Consider the following 20,952-nt stretch of genomic DNA (forward strand, 5'->3'; position numbering starts at 1 on the left):
AATATATCCTGGTTTTCTGCAGTTTGTCGAGTAGTTATATCCTTACAGTTTTACAATTACTTATGATTAGGATTGTGCTACAAATACAAATATCATTTGTCTGTGTACAAAACACATCACAATTTAAGGAATGAAGATAACCTTTCTGATTTAGATACACAAATAAATGTATCCAAATCTAATATTTGAGCAACTCTGAAACATCTGTGATGTGTCGAAACAAACCAAGTTGTCGCTGGCACAAGTTAGAAGATGGTCTGTTGTGCTCCATTAGAGGATAAAGGTGTCCTAACCACAAGTCCTAAAATAGTCTCAAACGCCATCAAAAGAAATTCATTCAGTCCAGGTGCACCTCTTTTCCAATGAAGTTTTGATGGTAGATGATAGATGGTAAATATAAATTAGCTGTACTGGATCAAAGACCAGCTGTAATGATGGGGAGAGAAGAATGGCTGCATTCATCATATCATAAAGCAGAGAGAGACATGAAATGGTACAAGTTAAGCTGAGCTGAGTATATGTGAAGAGGAGAAAAAGAAAAGGAAAACTAAGATATAGAAGAGAGATTCTGAAATCAGTATCCATATCTTAAAAAATATTATTACATGTGAAAAAGCTTTTATTTTCCAAAAGGTCTCTGCAGATCATTTAAGATAATTACATTTTCCTTGTGCTGAAGCCTCTAAAATCATTGTGAAAAGAGATTGTAGTCCTAGTTTGGTTTTGAATTGTTGCATGTTTCAATATTAACATTAACTTTTTATCAAAATATAAAATCAAAATAGAAGCTATAAATAATCTTAAGTTTTGTTACAAAAGAAATATGTTTATAGATGAAAATACATATATTCCATAATAAGAAAAACACACAGACTGTGGAAATTTAAGTATTCAGGGTTTCTCTGTGTAAAACTGTTTGGATTTGTGTGATATTTTCTGGAAGGGAAAAAAAAATCAAATGGGTAATTTTTCTGATCTGAAAATTATGTAACACAGATAAATAATCCCAAACTGCTCAAGATGCAGTTGAAAACAGAACATGGATTGTTTCCTGCTCTTCTCACAGCCTTCATTCATCTTTTGTCATTAATTCCCTTTTTGCAAGAATTTGTCTCTTTTGACAAAAGCTTTACTCCCTCTCCAAGTGCTTAATGACTCAGATTTGTTGTTCAGAACTATCAGCATTAAGATCCAGCCTCTGAATTTCATTGGGCCTATGGCCACAGGCCTCAGAACTGGAAGAACACTGGGGATGTAAAGAGGAATCAAAATTGCTCAAGGCAATGCTTGGCCCCTTGTTGGATACCAAAGGCTGAAAAGAACGTGATATTTTTCTCTAACACTCAGAACTAACCAGAGAAATTTGTTTTATATGGTTAGGACTTGCTTATGTTTGCACTGTCTAGTCACAAAAAATGCACCAAATATAACAATTATTGATTAACACAGAAAGTCAGTCTTTCCTTTCTTCCTTTTCTGCACACGTGAGTGTTGCTAGGGTTCATAGGATGATTGAGGCACGACTACGGAAGGTTTTACTAAGTTTGTGCTTCATCAGCCTTTGCAGCAGGAACTGTCTGTGTTTATATACCACTTACAAAAGTGAGGTCCTGACTTATCCTAAAATTTAAAATTAGATCAAATAATTAAAACAGCAATAATAGTCATGACAGTGCTAATAACAACCCATCAGGATCACCAGACAGCTACATTATAGCACACTTGATATTTCAATTGATGTTTCAAATGCTCTTTGAAGCATTTGAAAGCTCCACTGGTTTTACGCAGTATTTCTTTGGCCTTTCTTTAAGAGCTGTGCTGAATTCATAGGACAGTATGAATCTAAAATGAATAGATAATTCATTTTCACGCTTATACAAAACAGTTCAACACATAGTAAAGTCATTGAAGGTTTCACTTGTAGATTTCTTTGTTATTATGTCTTCATTACGAAGAAGCTCTGCTGGTTGACTTACCTGTACCAAAGAAAAGACTGGTTCTACCCAGGACCTTGGACCTGTGAGCTACCTCATAGACCATCCAATAATAATTGACATATTCAACAAACCAGAAGTATTCCACACTTCTTTAACGTGAGCAAGTGTTGAAAAAAGACAAAACAGATTTGTTCATTTGTCCCTTTTGACAGCAGAGAATTAGACAAAAGATTAACCCTGCTCCTGATTACCTAGTTAGCAAATAAATGCATTGGTTCCTCTGATGAACTATTCAAGCCTACCTGGAAACAGTGCAAAACGATGTTCATGGTACAACATGCTTATGGACTGACTGTATTTCCCAGGTTCATGAAAGATTTCTACCATGAAATAGATGTTGTAAGGCTTTACTTGAATTTCCTTAAAAAAATATGGGGGAAATTTTGCCACATATCAAGTATTTTGCTATATTGATGTGGTTTACTACAGTACGGCTGAAGTAACGAGACATGAAGAGGGTTTTTTTAATAGCTAAAGTACCTAGAATATTAGATATACTCTAACACAGTAGAGATAAACTTCATGTGTATAATATGATGTGAAATATTTTCCCTATCAAGTGAGTTTGATTGAAGTTAAATCAGTAACATCATTTTGATAGGTGCAGACATAGGCCCTAATTCAAACAAAAGAGTAATAACATGCCGAGGTTTCATGTGGCTTGTTGTGCTCTACATACCTTGTTCATGTCCTGCTTCCTCATAAAACGAATCAAGCTGTACCTGTCTGGCATGTCTTCATTTCTTTTAACCATTGCCTTTGACAACACTGATGCAACTGCCTCCTTCGAAAATAAATGTTCAAAAGTGCCTTCAAAAGTGTAAATGAAGCAAGATTTGTGAATGACTCGAAGAGAGGCTGTGCACCTGAAAGTGTGCCTGTTTTTCTAGCTACACATTACCTTTTCTTATAAGTTTTGTCTTTTATGGGCTAGAATGTGTTTATATATGCACATGGACATAGATTCTGTTCTCTACTGTCATTGTCTCAGGAACTCTGATTGTATTTTCTCCTCAGCTCTCACACTGATATAAGGTCTTAATCCTAGTTGTCTCTTTCACAGCTCTTCCCATAAGAGTGTGGATAAAAAAAGGTAGCTTTTTTTTTTTCTGTATTTGGCAATACTTTTTTATATGGAAGCATCTTGGAGCCCCAGACAATTGGATGAAATTAAGAGCCATTTTAATGCAATCCTAAATTATGCTGTCAGGTCTCCCATAGAAGCCAAGGTATGAATGTTGGCAAAGAATTTTTCCCCTGCTCCTTGTCTATATGGGACCTCTCTTCATCACTTTGTTATATATTTAGTTATATTCTAAGCAGTTAAAACTCCTACATTTTAATCTCAGAAAATACTAAACCAAGTGCATGTAAATGAGAGATGTGATTTTCACCTAATGGCTGATTTAAGAAGGCTCAATGAACATCAGATTCTAAAAATATGATGACCACTTTGGATCTGATCAAATAAGTATTTCAAAGTTTGTGGTATCTATTCAAAACTTTTTACTTGCCTTACATAAAACAGGTAGTTCAATAGAAGAAAATCTACTTATATTTCCTACTCTCTTACACTTTGACAATATTTGCACCGTTGGCTTACCAAGCTACTCTCTTTCTATTGAAGTGAAATGCACAGCTTGGGAAACACAATTCTCTTTTTTTTCTGACGAAAACATCATTCTGTTGGTTAATAGTAATCAGAAGTCATTGAAGTGTTTACTAGATGGCTAAGCAATGAGACTTACTAATAGCTCTTCCTTCAGAAAGGGTTATCAGCCTCTGCTTCACTTTCATGTTTTGTGTCTTTTATCTGAAAAGCACTTTTTAGGCCTACAATTCATGACAAACATAATGAAGGTCCATGCAGATTTCAGATTTCTAATCAACTCACTTAATTTGTCAATGAATGCCAACCTATCATATCTACTTAATGTATAGCATGCTTAAAATAAGCAGAACTGCAGTGTATATTAACACAAAGGGGGTATTTCACTGCCAACAAAAGACTGTTGTACACAAGTTTTTAACAATGTGTTACTGATTCCCAAATGGTGTGTTACTGATAGTAAAGCTAGCCTTTAAAATCGTCCCTAGAATGCATAAAGCACAGCACTCTTGCATTTGTGGAGCATTACTTAACTGTTTGTCTTTTAGAAAACAAAGAATTCCAGACCGGGATTCAAAATATTTGGTAGCTAAAGCCCCTTGTTGCCGAGTTACTGGTAGCTAAATCATTTACCAAGAGATGTACTACCAAAGAAGGAATTGCAGACATCCCAGTGCTGTAAAGATTCTGTAGTTCTCATAAAATCCATATCGAACAGATTTGGGATGCATGTAGATGTCCTGCTTTTACTTTGGAACTACCACATTGGCTGCTACTAAGAATCAAGTTTCAGCAATGTTTATAAAGGATATGAAGGGCTGCTGTCAAGTTTATTATATGCTTTTCAATTTTTGAATACTTCTATTTGAGCTGCTGACTGAACAGTCGTGGAAAATATAGAGTTAAAATTTTAAAACAAAAACTGGACATTCATGTAATCTCTTTGAACACTTGTGAAACTAAACAGCATTAGTGCAGGATTATATTGGTAAAGGAAATATGGAAAATCTCCATATGGCAATTTCTACATGTTTTAAATGTGACCACTGCTTTGTATATATGCCATTCTTGCCAAATTATCATGTAGTTCTGCAATTAGTCTGAATTTCTGTAATACCACTGTGTATTGACAAATCCACACATCCTACATATCTGGTCAGAAGTACTGAAAGAGTAATATAGGTTGTAGTTTAAGAACACTTTTCGAGTGAGTATTCTTATAATTCTTCCCTTAGCAGTGAGGGTTTGAAATTCAAGATACTTTAGACACGAGCTTAAAAGTACAGTTTCAAACTTATTTAACAAGTAAATGCAAAATCCTTTGTTCATGTAGGAAATTTTCTGTTACTGATTTCAGACAGGGATGCTCACATAAGAAAAGTGAATAAAAGTAGTAGGACGCAGGCGTGAGTAACTTTGGGATCATTGCGAATAAGGAAAATGCTTAAACCAGACTCTTTCCACTCCGGGCAATTTAGCCAAGGGGCCAAACTGTCCTCTTTTAAAATACAAGAGCCACAAAACACACAAGGATATGAAGGATTATGTCAGTGCAAGGTTCTGTCTGAAGTCTATACATTTTGGCACGAAGCTTAGTTTTACTCTTGGCTGTGACTCGGAAGAAATTGCATAGTGCCTTAGCACCTGAGCTTCACTTTCTGCAAACGGAAAAATAGCTCTTTTTCTGCTGTGTACTGAGATGCATGATGCTAATGCTCATAGAACACGATGTTGTTCTAATGCTCACAGAACCATGTCAAAGTCTTATACAAAAACTAATATGAAAGTGCAATATATTATTTCAAGGAGAAAAGCTTGCAATAAATTATTCAATACAAATCTTATATTCAGACTATCCACCAACAAAAAATAATCAATATATTAATACTTACCATAACTACTCTTTATCATATTTTGACATCAGTACTGAATTTTTTTATGAAGCTATGGTAAGCCACACCATGCACTAAAACTTCTATCCCCAACACCTGCCCTTTTGCAGCTAGTGTTCTTCTTGGGGTTTGTGGCTGGCCAATAAATAAATAATTTAAAAAAAAAAAAAAAGGAACAAAAGATCGGAAAACTAGGAAAATTAATAGAAATGCAAACCAAGAATATTAAGCCGATATTAGAATTATCTTCAAAGCTTGACTGTGTATTACTGGCCTTAAGCATACATTTGCAAGTTACATAAAGAAAAAAACCTCTCAAATGGCTGTTCCAAACCCTAATTGTTGTAACTTATCCATGCATTCCAGCAAAAATTTTCGGTGCTCTGCAGAAATGTTTGTTCACTTGCTGCAAACGATGTCACAAATCTTCACTGCAACAGCTAATATTTTACAATTGATCAAATAAACTGGGATATGTATTCTAAATATGTGACTTAATGAAAACAACTTAAAGATTTATGCTCCATTTAATGTACTTAGCTGAAGTCTCATGGGATTGCCAAAGGAGATAAAAACTGCAACATGGGTTAATGCTTAGTTATCTTTGGTTAACTTATATAGCTTAGTAATCAAAGGACATGAAAGGAAAATGTTTGATAAAAAATAGCCTATTTTAAAATTCCACAAAAGACAGCTGCCTTTAAATATAATGCAATGTAAATTTTTATACTTCTAAACAAGAGCTCATAGTTAAACTTCATTTGCAATTTATAGAAAAGAACAACATTCTTAGTTGCTTCGTATCCTATTAAATGTAGAAATCAGTTTGGGGAGAAAAATTAAGGATATGAAATAAGTAGTGATGATACATATACATATTTTCCTCTTCTTGTCTTTCATTGACTTTTGCAAGACAACAGTGGAAAATAAGATTCTGCACTGTAGAATGTTACTAAAGAAAGAGAAACAGATAAATTATGAGTAAATAGTCATCTAGCTCTCTGTCAAATTCCCAACATTTTGCAAACTTAAATAGAAGTAAAAAATGCCTTTGTGTAATCAGTCCACTGAAGAGCAGTGTTATTGATTTTTATAATTATACCCCTTTGTTGGTGAATATTGCTGTTGATGTAAAACGTTCAAGTGGTGTAACACTGCTGTTACAGATGTTAAAACAAAAATTACTTCATAAATAAGAATTATGCAAGGCTATTCCTGTGCTCGAAAGCAAGATGCAGGCCCTCTCAGTATCTACAGAAGAACATCTACTCTAAATCTGCTTTAAATCTTCTCAAATAAAGTGTTTGTGCTCAGCTCCTCAGAACATCCAAATGCACGTGTTCCTAATTACCAGTGACTGAGAGACTGTCTGAGATTGGACAGTGTAGATGCTGAGCAACAGAGATTGGAAAGAAAGATTTCACTTGATGCCACTATGCAAAATATGGTGCAAATAAACACAGAGGATCAACCTTTAGAAGAACATTCCTTTCTCGAGCATTATATTACAGGAAGAAAATAACTAGCTGAGACAAGACACTTAAGGTCAGAAATAAAAAAGAGAAATTTTTTCTCTGTGGGTGTTTTTGTTCTTTTGAGGGAAGGAGGGGCAGGTTGGTGTACTACCTGTATGTGTATCTATCTGGTGCCTCTCTATTGCTTGTACATGTATACCTATGGAATCTACCTCATCTTCATTTTTGCATCTCACTTTCACAGAGATGGAAGGAGATTATTATTCTGTTATTAATCCACAGTTTATTTGCCCTCGTGTTTGTGAGGCTGAACTTGCTGGTTAATAGTAACATGTTACTCCGAATCATAATAGTGAGCACTGAAATCCAGAGTTTGCTGTCAAATACAGCTTTTGTCATTGAGAGATTTGGGAAATCCAAGAGAAAAAAAGAACTTTGCAAGATCTGTAGGACTGAGTATCTTGCAATATTTATTGTGAAACTTCATAGCTGTGGTTATAAAAGAATGGAGTGGAAGAGAACATTTCTTCCTGTCTGTCCAAGCAGGCAAGGAGAGACGAGAGGGCATGCTGAGAGGCTGTATCAGTAACACTAGGCTTCCCCCTTGATGACTTAATGTCAGCAGGGCTGGTCTTGTTGAAATTAATCCAGTCACAATAATGGCATTAAGACATGCATTTATACCTCTATTGACTTTTCACGTTCACAGGATAATTGTTGTAACATTTCCTTAAAGGCCAAAGACCTTTTGATGATAAATATATCTCATTACATGGAATTTTATATGTAATCATCACATGAATCTCAGTGTAATTCAATGGATGTATTTACCATATGTTAATCCTAGCATAACAAGCCTTTAACCTATGTGACTTAATTATAGGCATATCATCAGATTTACTGTATAAAAAAAAGCTTTTTTTTTTTTCACTCACATCTGCTTTTAAAAGCCCTCTCACTTTTTTTAGCTCCTTTGTGAATTGCTTATCAAAGACTGCATCTTCTCAGCTCCTCACCTCGCTTGAATGTAAATCCAGGGATGGGTTATACTACTATTTGTGGTATCAGCTCAACTGACGTGAAGACAGGTAGAACTAGAGAAGCTTCTGCACAGAATTTTGAATAAATCTAGACCTGCCAAAGGCCTGCCAATGTGTTCATTTGAAATACCTCCCAATTTGCCAATATTTAATTGATCAATTATGATGAGATTTTTCAGCCAGCAGTGAATGGCAAATACATTATCATTGTAAATGAACATGACACACATGACAATGTTTAAAGCCTTTCTGAAAAAGAGAAATATTAATACCAAACTCTCTTAGTAGCCCAAATCTATGTATGGTTAGAAATAAACAGCAGATACAAGGAAAAAGTGAAAGATCTGGATTTATTTAGATTAGAAAAAACTCAATTGCAGGAGCCTTAATTGTGGATACATGTGGAAATATTCAAATGTTCTCCCTGACTTTTGTAAGGAGGATGAGATCACAGAATCATGGAATGGTTGAGATAGGAAGGGAACTCTAGAGGTTATCTGGTTCAACCTAGCTCCTCAAGCAGGGACATCTAGAGCCAGTTGTCCAGGACAACATGTAGGTGATTTTTTAATAACTCTAAGAAGGGAGATTCCAAAATCTCTCTGCACAACCCATAACAGTGCTCAGACATCCTCACAGCAAAGAAGTGTTTCCCTTTTTTCAGACAGACCTTGCTGTTTTTCATTTTGTGCCCATTGCCTCTTGTCCTGCCACCAGGTATTCCCGAAGAGAGCCTGGTTCCATCTTTGCACCCTCCTTTCAGGTATTTATATCCATGATGAAATTGCCTTAGTTTTCGTGGGGAAAAATAGGTTGTTGTCAGCAAAACCATTCAATAATCAGAATTGTGAAATACTGGGTTTTGACGGAAACCACATAACTAGAGGTTTTAAGAGCTGAGTATGAACTATCAGCTGGTATTTGTCTAGTCCCTGGTGACCTTCATTCTTTGAAAATGGTTATACTGCACAATCTCCTGAAGTGTCTTTCAGCCTCGCAGTTCAGCAATTCCATTACTTTCCTCTTTTTAGTTTCCCCATCCTATTCCTTTTGACTAGTTTTGGAGCACTACTGTCACTTGAGCATAGACATACTTCTGGGAGCCAAAGGTTTTCTAAACTAGTTCTTGTACCATATGTCCTTTTAAAAATGTAAGCAGATTTTAGATATTTTTTCAATACTTCAATATGGCAGAAAATAAACCCCATAAAAACAATGTTTCTTTCATGAAAATGCCTTATTCATATGATAGTATAGCAATATATTGAGAATAAATCCAATAAAATCTTAATTATATCAAGTTAAAGAACCACTGTGTACATAAGTTTCATATACTCAAGTTCATAGTGCCAAATAGTGTTCAGTCACCAGGCTGTAAAGATCTACATGAAGTAATTTCTGGACCATCAGCAATTGTGTCCAAAATTTTATCAATTATAAGAGAGGTTCCAGAGGACTGAGAATGGCAAATATAGTAGCTCTTTTTAAAAAAAGCAGAAGCAGAAGAACTTGGAATTATAGTCTGGTTAAAGACAGCCAGAAAGACACACCGACAAATTATTAAAGAATCCAGATAAAAGAACCAAAAAGATAAGAAGGTGAAAAGAAACAGCCAGCATAGATTTGTCAATAACAGATCACATCAATCTAATTTCTTTCTTTGACAGGATGACTGGATAACAGCCTAACAGAAGGCAGGAGGTTTGATAAATCCTGACTTCAGCAGGTCTTTCAACACAGCTCTGCACACTGTTCTTTATAAGCAAGAGAAACGCGGTCTGGAGGATTCAGTGAAAAATGTGTGACTAAGTAGTTGGAAAACAGCACCCAACATAATAATTAGTACAGCTTCTCTGTCAAACTGGAGGGTATTTCAAACAAAATCATGGAGGAGTCCCTACTGGTGCCTCTGTTCTAGCATGGTTTCCACTTACAACCTCAGTGGTGGGATGGAGGACACAGTTGCATTTTTTTATACATGGCATTTTTCCGAAGTGACACTGAACAAGAACTGCAAAGCATTTTGGCAGTTCAGTCAGAATACAAACCACTCCTCAAGTCCTGGAGAAAGCATTAACAAGTGAATATGAAAGGTAGTCAACATACCTGCAGAATACTAAACTTAGAGAAGTTATATGAGCAGATTTTTAAATAAAGAATAAATAGCAAGATTAATGTAAAGCAAACAAACATAGTGGGCCATAAATTAAACTGTGTCTTGCTATTGTGAAAAAGTTTGGAGCTGAAGTGGAAGTCAGAAATGTTGTGTATAAGCTATTGGAGGTGGTGTTCTTGATGTTCTGTTCTCCTTGGGTATTGCTCAGACCTCAGCTGGAGTAATGTTTCCCATTTCGATCACCACACTTCAGAACAGATATAGACAATTTAGAGAGAATCCAGAGAAGAGCAACAGGAATGATAAGAGCTTTGGAAATGTGACCTGCAAGGAAAGGTTGAAGGAGTTGGATTTGTTTAGTCTGGAAAAGGGAAGACTGAAGGGAGGCACGATAATGTCTTCAAATATATAGAGCTTGTTAGAAAGAGTGCAGTGATCAATTATTCTTAGGGCCTGAGTGGGATTTGTACGAGAAGAAAGCCATATAATTTGCAGCATAGGAGATTCTGGTTACAAGGTTTCCAATTGAAAGGGCAGTTAAGGGTTGAAATAGTTCACTGAGGCAGATTGCAGATTTTTTTTCACTGAAGGTTTTTAAGAACAAGTGAGATATGTCATGTTTGTTTTATGTATAGTGAGGATAGGGAATGAATTATCCTATGTCTGTAGATACCTTCCAGCCCTATATATCTCTGATTCCCATGACAATGAAGCATTGATTCCACAAACACACAAAAGGATATTGTGGGATATATCTATAGACTGTTTCTTGACAGTCATTTGTATGACTGCATTGTGGACTGTACTGTGTGTTCCAGAAATTAAAGAGCTCAAATGTCCCCAGTAAAGATCTTTACTAAACTTGTTCTTCAAATAATAAATAATATGAGTTTACACACCTAGATAAAATGAGCAAGATGTCCTATTTACTCTTCAAAAAACTGAAATAAACACATTTCTCTTGAAAATATGAAATACTAAAATATCTTGTTTCTTAGAGGAAAAATGACTGCTTGTCAAACCGTAAACCAGTCAGTGGCTAAAATGAACAAAAAGACAATGCCCACTATGGTGGTAGCCTCGTATCTCATTAGAGTGAATTAGACAGCCATAAAATTCTGTGATTTTGTAGCTGATAGCAATCACCACATAAACTGAGACCAATATCGTGGTGTTTGATCAATAGAAGGAATTCACTACAGGATCTGAACCTTAGAGACTATCAACTGTTCTGTCTATGTCCAGATAAATATCTAAGCATAAACAAAGTCAGGGTGCTGTGAGCCAGGATGTGAACTAAGTACTGCTTTGCTCTAAGCATGCATAAGTGGGGAGGGTTGCATTATCACATGAAATTTGTTAATGACAATGAAAGCTGAACTGATCCCATGAGGATGTCGGTGGAAGAATAGCCCTGGTTTAGTAAATCAGCACACAGGGATACCAAGTACTCAACACTCATGAGTCAGGCCCCCAAACCATGAAATCAGCTTTAAAATATGGCATTATAGTGTTTTACAAGGTTTGTTTCATTTACTTTCTAGGTTTTGAGCCTGCAGTGTGACCAAGATCACATTTTCAGGCTTTTTTCAAGAACCACTTGACAGTCATGAGCTTTATAATTTTTGTAGGAAGGAGGAAAAGAAGTAAGGAAAAATAAACACTTGCAATCCAGTCCCTAATCACTACCAGTTCTTCTGATGGTTCACTCTTCTTCCAGATGTTGGTGAACTGCTTCACCTTGGTCAATACAGTGTGATAGCCTGTTTTGGAGTGCTAAAATACAGGCACCTATCCTGCTTCATTGTCAGTGCACTGCCTAGAAAAATTTTCATTCATATTATGTAGTTTTCTTTGTGACAACACCTGGACACAACTTAAGTGACAGCATAAGTCAAGAACCAGCCTCAGGAATAAAAAGAAGAGAATCTGGAATTTTTAATAGGACCAATAGTGTTCTTTTTTCTAAGTTTTACTTCCATTTGCCTAAGAAACAGAAGAGCACACAATGTATGTGCATCTCCAAACAAAGCTAAGTGACAAGCACCCTTCAAAATCCAGGTGCCCAATGCCTCATTTAAACTGCATGTAAATAAACAAGAAGGAAATCCTGCTACCATTAAAGTTCTCCTGGTAGTATTTAACCTATGGATTTTCACACTAAGCATTATTGGACAGGAGGATTAGTTAAAAAAGAAAGGAAAAAGTCCCTTTTGGTTTCTTCCATGCTACATTACGGTCTGTGTTGGAAGACAGGGCAAACGGGATGCCACAGCCTTCACAAAGAAAATAAAAATATAGAGTGAACAAATACAAAAGGAGAGATATATATCACATATAACCATATACAGCATATTAGTAAATAATTTTTATGTATGTAGGTCTGAATAGGAATCCCATTTAGATATATATTCACATAGAGATATAGATACACACACACAAACACAAATATGGGATATATTTATACTCCACAGCTCCTTCCTTATCTCCAGAACACCTCTCTCAACAACAGCACGGTTGTAGCCTTTCTTGAAACCTGTTTGAACTTTCCCTTACTGTGAGGACACTGAATTAACTTTAAACTAACCTCTAATTTGGGATTTCATTTCATACAAAGCAAAGTCAAAAGCCAGCAGGTTAAGACTGGAGCACTAGAGAACGTGGCATCTCCACTGATACAGTGGGTGGGGAGAGGAAGCTATTAACATGTCTGTAACACTTCGCTTTATACACAACTACCCTGCTTTTAACTCCAGCCTTGGTCGCTAAGGTCAGTCAAGACAGAGCTGACTAATAGTGTCGCTTTCCTACTGCCTTGCGGGCTCACCCCTGCCGCAGCACGACAGCCCGGCGCTGGAGGGGGTGGTGTAACACCTACCCGGGGGCGGGGGGAGAAGAGCTAATCGTGGCTTTTCATTAAATGGTGGATGTTAAGGAAATCAGTGTCGTACCGCCATAGCTACGGCGCTGTTGAAAAGAGAGCTACTTAGCCATTCATGAAACACTGTTATGTTAACACAGTAATGAATAGGACAAGGTCCCTCATTGTCAAGCAGGTGGTGGACTTTCACTCCGCATGAAGGGACCTGAGCGCCCAAAATTGCTCTAACCAAGTATAAAGAAGCTCAAAAAACGTAGCTGTCAACTCATTATTTCAAGTTTAAAATAAAAGTGTATGTGATGAAATGCTCCAATAGAAATTGAATCTTCAGAAATTCCAGTTCACAAATGCATCCTCCAGTCTGCTCTATGCAGTGGGCCATTCATATAAAGGTATAAGCTAGTGGAGCATGAAGCATTCATTCAATCACATCATTTTTGAATATGAAATAACAGCAGATTTCTTTTCAGAAAGTATTTTAAGCTTTCTACATAGCTGTGGTTGTATTTGTACCTGTCATTCACTAGAAAAATGAGGCCCAGTTCACTGATCACCAGCAAAGAACAGTGCAGAGGAGTGAGGGCTTCAAGCAATGCCTATCCCCTTCACTTTTCCCCAGCTTCACAACTTTAATGCTCAGCACATCAACGTGGTCAAGGATACAGAACTCCCTATAAAAAACTTTCAACAGGGAGGAATTTCCCCCCTGAGGCTGAGTATTTTGGTCATAGGTACTGCAGTAAATGGAATACATGACTTGGAGAAATCTGGGCCAAATTTAGTACCATAGAACTGAGTCCATCTCTTAGCCTCAGGAAAATACCTAAACCAAGAAGCACTATCTTTCTTCTCCAGGAGAAGACCTTGTATTCTGATTCCACAAGGCAAAGCACTTTTTCACCACTCTTCTGCAGTACTTCAGATGTCAAGAACTGGAAGGTAAGCGGTGTTAATTTTATAGGTGATCTTTCTAATTCATATTATTGTAAATCCTTTCAATATTTCAAGCAATTCAAGCCCAATTTTCTCTTCCTAATACAGTTTTTTTATCAAATACAGCGTTGGGTCATTTCCATTTATGGAGATCTGAATACAGTACCCTTAACTAAAGGGATAGAATACTTTATGTTAGATACACTTGATATAACTAAATTTGTTACTCATGCTCATAATGCAATTATTGGTGTAAAGGATAAAAAAATTAGAACCACTAGAAATTTTCTATAAAATATATCTGGGACTTCAATGGCATTCTGACATAGGAGAAGTGATGCACACTTACATAAAATATAACAATTATAGCAGAACCTCAATATCTCTTTTTTAATTAATGATCTTTACTGGAAAATGAAACATAGATTTGCTTGTGGTATATGCTGGAGAAAGCTAAGACAATAGACTTATAGAATCAAATTACTCAAAACATGAAAAACACTTACAAAATGCAGAGAAAAAATTGACTAATAGAATATCTCAAAAATAATCCACCAGATCCAAAATGTTTCTCTTAGTCATTCTTCCTGAAGACAGAACTTTTTCTTCCATCTAGTATAGACTGCTGGTATTTTATTTTCTTTACAAAAATAATGTAATATATAATAGAAATGGTAAAAAACATCACAATGACACTAAAAGAATTTCAGAGGTGTCACAGATTTCCCTGTGTAAAGAACTGCCTATACAAAACAGAGTATTAAACCAGAGGACTGAACCTCCCAACGAAGCAGATTCTTTCCTGTGCAAAGGAACAGGTAATTTCTCTAATACACCCACATGGAGCAGATTTTCCAGTTCCTTACCTCTACAGTTTCCTAGCAATTCTGTTCCATTGGTGAACGAATAAAAAAAAGGGAAAGGATGTAACAACTATAGTGTTTGCTTAGCCTTTTTTAATTTGAAATTAATATTGAACAATTATTTCTAGATTTAAATTCAGACAAAAGACGTTCTACTTGTCCATAATATCAAATGATTCATTTTACTTTCTTTAACAAGACTACGGATTAGACAGATATTTGTTGAAGATGATGCACTGAGAAGCAATTACACATTCACTAAGGACTTCTTTTCAAAACATACAGGCAGAGGTGAAGCTTAGTGAGACATCTGAAACACTACATCCAGTTTTGATAACCCATTGTGAGGAGGACACCAACAGACTTGGACCAGTTCAGCTTAGGACCTCCAGCTGAACAGGCTGAAACACTTGACCTGTAAGTAGAGGCTGGTGGAGCTGGGCTGCTCCAGCCTGGAGAAGGGACAATTTCAGGGATGTAAGACCATTCTGCCAGTACCTGCTGAGAGGCTGTGCGGTTTCCATCCTTTTAGTTCTACAAGAATAATCTGGATAAAGCCCTATATACCAATAACATAATACAGACAATATGATAGTTGTGTACCCAAACTATCATTGCTTATACGATGATCATATTTTTTGTGGGCCTAATCAACAGGAATCTTAAGTCAGTGTAAGCCTAAGGAAATTTAGGCAAAAAGTTTGTCCCCCTTTCATTTACAGTCAATAAATAATTACAGGCAATGTCAGAGTGATTCAGTGCAGTACCGTCTGACTTGCCTCCTTGTTTCTCTCTGTGGCTAGAGAGAAGACAGTATAACAGGGAGACTGATTAAATCATGAAAACTGATCTTCCTTAGTCTCTCACATTCCTCCCTCCATATCGCATTTAGTCAACCTAGAGCAGGAGGATTCTGAGCTAGATGAACTTAAATTTTCTGGTGATACTTCCTTTTCTTTAAACCAGCAGTATTCTCAACGCATAGCACACAGATCCTTGGGAGATGCTTCACTACGTCAGTGTAGCAGTGGGATTTGAAAAGCTTGGAAGGTCCTGCATAATGTGCCCTGTTGTGCTATTAAAAGAAAACACTTTTCCTTCATAGACAGGAACTATTGAATTAGGCCCAAAGGCTCCTATTAGTGAGTCAGGTCTGTATATTCCATGTGTCTAGATTCACCAACAAGGGAGAGGAATCAGTCCTCAGTTTGAATGTATTAAGAATTTAATAATTTGTATAAATATAGAAAAATTAAATTTTCATTTTCTTTATGAATGTTTAATTTCTTGTGTTCTCTTTGATACTTACACTCTAGAAATTAATTAATGGGAAGAGTATGTCAATTAATGGGAACTGCAGAATTAGTGCAATGGACATCTGAATTCACTTAAGTGGAGTCAGTTTGAGTTTACAGCTGTGAAGATCAGTACAAAATCTGGCCCATGTTTTCTTTTTCACTAGAAGTTTTCAGCTAAAGAATGACACTGTGCGCCATCTTCATGACTTTAAATTGACATCTTTTCTTGCCTGCATCTCAGCAATACTGTACACAGTATTGGAGTCTGAGTATCAGGTGGGGTTCTTGCAGGAAATCAAAGCAGCACTTCTCACTACAGATCTGGGCTACTGATGTGAAGTGCAGAAACACAGGCTGCATACAATAAGAAACACCTGGGCTCCAAAAAGCCCCTGTCAGGGGATTTGTCTTTCTAGTAAGCACTCCTTAAATGCCAGTTATTAAAATGAGAGAAATAAAAGGCCTTTTGTTCCTTCATAGGATTTTAAAAATAATGTTGATACTTGGTAAATCCTTTCAGTGGTGGAAAAATTATTTTGAAAGCAATTGATTATATTTGGTCACTGTCTCAGAATGCCAAAAAAGGTAAATTTTTCCAACTGTAACATGCAAAAGCAAGCCAAAAAACCTAATTTGTTAAACATATTTTTAAACATGCCAGCAACATGAACTTGTTCTTTTTTTTCTACTGGTAAGAGAACAAGGAATTTCTACAATATGGATAAATTAAATGCTAACTATCAATAAATATAAGTGCCACAGGGAAACGACCAGATGAATATATTTATTTTTACAAGGCCAAGCTGCTATACATCTTAAATATTGCAAGCTTTATAAAATAAAATATTTACGGATAGTAATGGAGAGTTTTCTATATATAACTCTTCTAAAAACTTCAAACACATTTCAGAGTAGCTTGCATCAGCAATGCACCCTTACTTAACTCCATAAATGTCTGTGTACACATGAGAACACATGTGTATATGCCACTGGCTTTTCAACCTATTTAGGTTTTCTGTTGGACCCTGCATTCAGGACTTCGTTCTTCCTATTGAGCTAAGGAAGATTCTTACTTGCAAAGTGCCATAGATAAGATTATTTTTCAGTTCAGGTCTCTCTCCCACCCCTTGCTTCTTGGGCCAGCACATTTTTTATAACTTAGGTGTCAATAAGCACTCTACTGGGGCTTGCTTTGCTGAGAAATCAGAATTCAGAGCAAGAACAGGAGAAGGTGGGAACAAAACCAGAAGGTCTGTAATGATGCAAGATATTGTACTACAAGAAAGCAACCCCTTTTTTCTTATTGTCACACTAGGTTTAGTGGGTCCTATAGAACCTTAGCACTGTTTGTTGGCCATGGTGCAGCAAGGTGCATGTGGCTGAAGTAGAGGAAAACTGGGTAGGCAGGAAAATGAAAGGGTAGCATAGAAGTAAGAGTTTTGGTGCTAACAGTTGCCCTTGACTAGCTAAAACTGGCAATAAAGGGAAGATATATGGGACAATCTACTGCCACACAATCCCACACACATTAGTACAGTTATGACCAAGTTACAGCACACCTGTCATGCCTAGTCCTTTCTTTTCTGGTTTTCATGATAATGCATTACAAGACTTTGTGGTAATAGCTAAAAAATAGAAAGTAATTTTCTAAACCATTATGATTTTGAATACATTACTCCATCTCAAACTCATTCCAACATTACTGCAGAAATAAAGGAAAATGTGAATTTTAACTGCACACTGAATACAGGAATGGGGAAAAATAAAAATAAGGCAGCTGACCACTGTCATGAGTGTCACAGACAGAAACCCTTCCTCTTACCTTTTTTTGTTCTAATTTCGAAGTAATAGGTTGTGGCTTAAATTTATTACTCAAATACTCAGAGTATACCAGTGACATTTAAACAACATTTAGGCGTATACATATTGGGTACAGAATTATGTCCCAGATTTTTCCAGAATGACAGTAGACACTTCCTGGGCATGGGATTTAAAAAAATAATTAGAGGATATGTGAATCTATGCCTTACAAGTAGGCAAGTATATCATACAAAATATATGTGAGTCAGGATAAAAGGTCCTGTGAAATAGATTGCATTCTGGTATGGCAGTTCTGTGAATAACTATTTTGAAAGTTAGTTTAGAAAATAATTAAATGTAAAGTCATTTTAATATACAAATGTCTGACAGGAACTTGAAGTCCAACCCTTAACCCTGAAAAAAAAAGATAAAATAAATTTAGATTAAAAAAGGATTTGAATTTCTCTAAAACCCACAGAAAATGTTACCATTTAGTAATGACATTCCCTTTCCATTTGACCCCAGCTTGACATGCTGAATTGCTCTGAACATCCGCCACCATGTACAGAAAGTCTTACTTCTTAACTCTTGCTATTCTAATTTGCACACAAAAGTGCATTAAAAAGGATGTTAAGGCTGTGACATAGAACAATAAAAGCAGCAAATTCATAAGTAATTAGGAAATATACTATACAAAATGTTCTCCAGTGTAAAAGGGCATGCCATTACATCACAGGCGATAGAGTTCTATGAGGAAACAATAGAGTTTTCTGATATATAATGCTGTGCTCCTGTTTTATGGGCAAAAAAAGACTGACTGCAGCTGGTAAAGAGAGACTAGCATGTATATGCTTATAAAATATTGGGTAACTCAGAGATGAAGTCAGCAGTATTCTTTCAGAGGTGTGGATATCCAAAGGACTGCCTAAAAAATATTTTAGACCTCTATTCTCCTATGTAAACTATATTTATGAAAGCATCAAAGGCACATTCACTTATCTCCTTTATCTTTCCTCATAGTTTGCTCCAAACCCCACTGAAATCAGGTGGAGAGAAATAGGGATCAAACAGTAGAAAGGTGAGAGCTCTTTGTTCTTCGTATGTGTGAGGTACTGTCTGATTTTTTCAAGGAAGGCTGAATGCACTAGACTGATGCAAACAAAAGCTTAAAAACCTACTTTAATCAGGTGAAGAGTTCCAACGTCCCACAGGTTTCAGGCACTGAAAGGGTTAAGTGCTAACATGTTGGCAGAGGGATGGCTCAGGAAGTAAGGTGGAATTTGCTATTGGCCCACTAATGTCAGTGAGTTGTAGAGCCACATCATAGGCCTCTGGGAGATGACATTGCAAGCTCTTTGAGAACATTCTCTAAAGAAGGGGAGAGGGAATTGTTTTACATATATGAAACACTCAGCTCAATTGTAAGTTCTAAATAATGTATCAGCACAGTTCACAGGCATATAAATTTTGCTGAAGGGGGAAGAAGTTGATAATAGATAATACTTTTGGTGTTATCTATCAAGAAGATATGAGGTCAAATTTCCTTGAACATTGTAAGAAATATTGTAAGGTTGTATTTTTTTGTTTATATCTCTAAGCCCCATTTTGCTAGTTCCTTTCCCCAGAGATCTTTCAGAGATATTTTCTCAATACCAAGCTGTCAGTGTTTCTGCAGAAGTAGCCCTGCCACTGTGTAAGACTCTCCAAGTCAGATCTGCCATAATTACAGTCTGTGTCTCCTCCAGAATCACCCATTTGTACTCCATTCACAATGGCGACTGAGTAAAGGGAGCAGTGACATGAATGATAACAAAACAGTGATAATTTTTTTTAACAGATTAGTTCAGTCTCTGAATCAGCACACAGACTATGAACAAGCAGCCAAGAGCTTGTGAAGGGAAGGATATTACACACCCCACTTAGATGGGATTATGCCCCTGCAGAAATGGGCTTTGGATCTCCTCCTTCTCTTTTCTTGCATTCAGACTGTTTCCTGATCTTCACAAAATTTTCAGTATATAAAAGCTAATGAAAAGTTTTGTACTTATACTTCATAAATACATTCTGGATAGAAACACATTTCTAGTTGGAAGGCAGGATGCTAGTTATATAAAGGGGCTAAACTGTCAAATTTACTGCATGCCATTAAAGATGGTGGTTACGTACTCCTTTTTCAGAGGAATCTGACTCAACCTAAAGGACAATTCTCAGCATTTCTTCATGGCATTTTGTGGTTTTTTTGGAACTTGAAGAACAATGGAAAACAGATAAATGAACAGATCAATCATATGCTTATTCATACATGGTGTTCATTTCTTGCAAGTATTCAGATGATCACCTAGCATTTGTAAAAATGTTTTCAGTTCTGTAATTATTGTACAAGCAGCAGTTGTCTGGAAATCAATATCAGAACTGCGTTATTTTTTTTATTCACTATTTTTAAAATAACATTTTTCATTCACTCTTTTTCATATATCATTTTTGTATTTTAGAAATGTCTTTCAACTAAAGAGCAGAAAAAGATCATATTTAATCAGATAAAAAATCTCAGTCCTTCTGCCAACTGCAAAAAACAGTCAGCTGCCTCAAAATGGAAGGAAGATACTCCTAATACTTTCAATGGGATTTGGTGTCAGGGAGCAGCAAGTATGAGGGTGTTCCAAGAGGGAAGACAAACCAAAAGATGATGACACCAGCAGAAGAAAAAGCAGTGCCTTCACCAGTCAGAGGCAGAAAATTCTCTTAAGACAATAATGGAAGTAAGGGAGAAATTTCCTCTCCAGATGTCAATAAAAGAAGTGTTTTACCCTTGCTGATTTTTCATGTCTTAAGTAGGTCTGCCAAGGTCCCTTATAAATACTTTCTAACTGTCCTAAGTTTGAGAGTCAAGATTTCCTTTGCAGTCCCTTCACACTATAGACATTTGGATTTCTTCTTCCCAGTAGTCTCCCTAAATTACTTCTTAGCACTTTGACCGAATGCAGTAAAGCAGTAAAAGCTTAATTCACCCACAGGCAGTGAAATACACGTGCTTAGCCGTAGGAACAC

At 36.3% G+C, this 20,952-nt stretch overlaps 1 long non-coding RNA gene across 2 annotated transcripts; it reads left to right on the forward strand.

The window, feature by feature from the left end:
- Positions 1-8,505: 8,505 nt before the first annotated feature.
- Positions 8,506-20,716, forward strand: LOC135416293 (uncharacterized). Of its 2 annotated transcripts, XR_010431536.1 has the most exons (7): positions 8,506-8,568; positions 8,678-8,776; positions 9,681-9,739; positions 13,866-13,949; positions 15,092-15,223; positions 18,925-18,982; positions 20,397-20,716. It is a non-coding gene; the product is annotated as an uncharacterized LOC135416293 (long non-coding RNA). The 2 variants fall into 2 exon arrangements; XR_010431545.1 differs by lacking the exon at positions 9,681-9,739.
- The last annotated feature ends 236 nt before the right edge of the window (positions 20,717-20,952 follow it).

The sequence above is a fragment of the Pseudopipra pipra genome, chromosome 1, assembly GCF_036250125.1.
Source record: "Pseudopipra pipra isolate bDixPip1 chromosome 1, bDixPip1.hap1, whole genome shotgun sequence".
NCBI classification, from domain to species: Eukaryota; Metazoa; Chordata; class Aves; order Passeriformes; family Pipridae; genus Pseudopipra; species Pseudopipra pipra.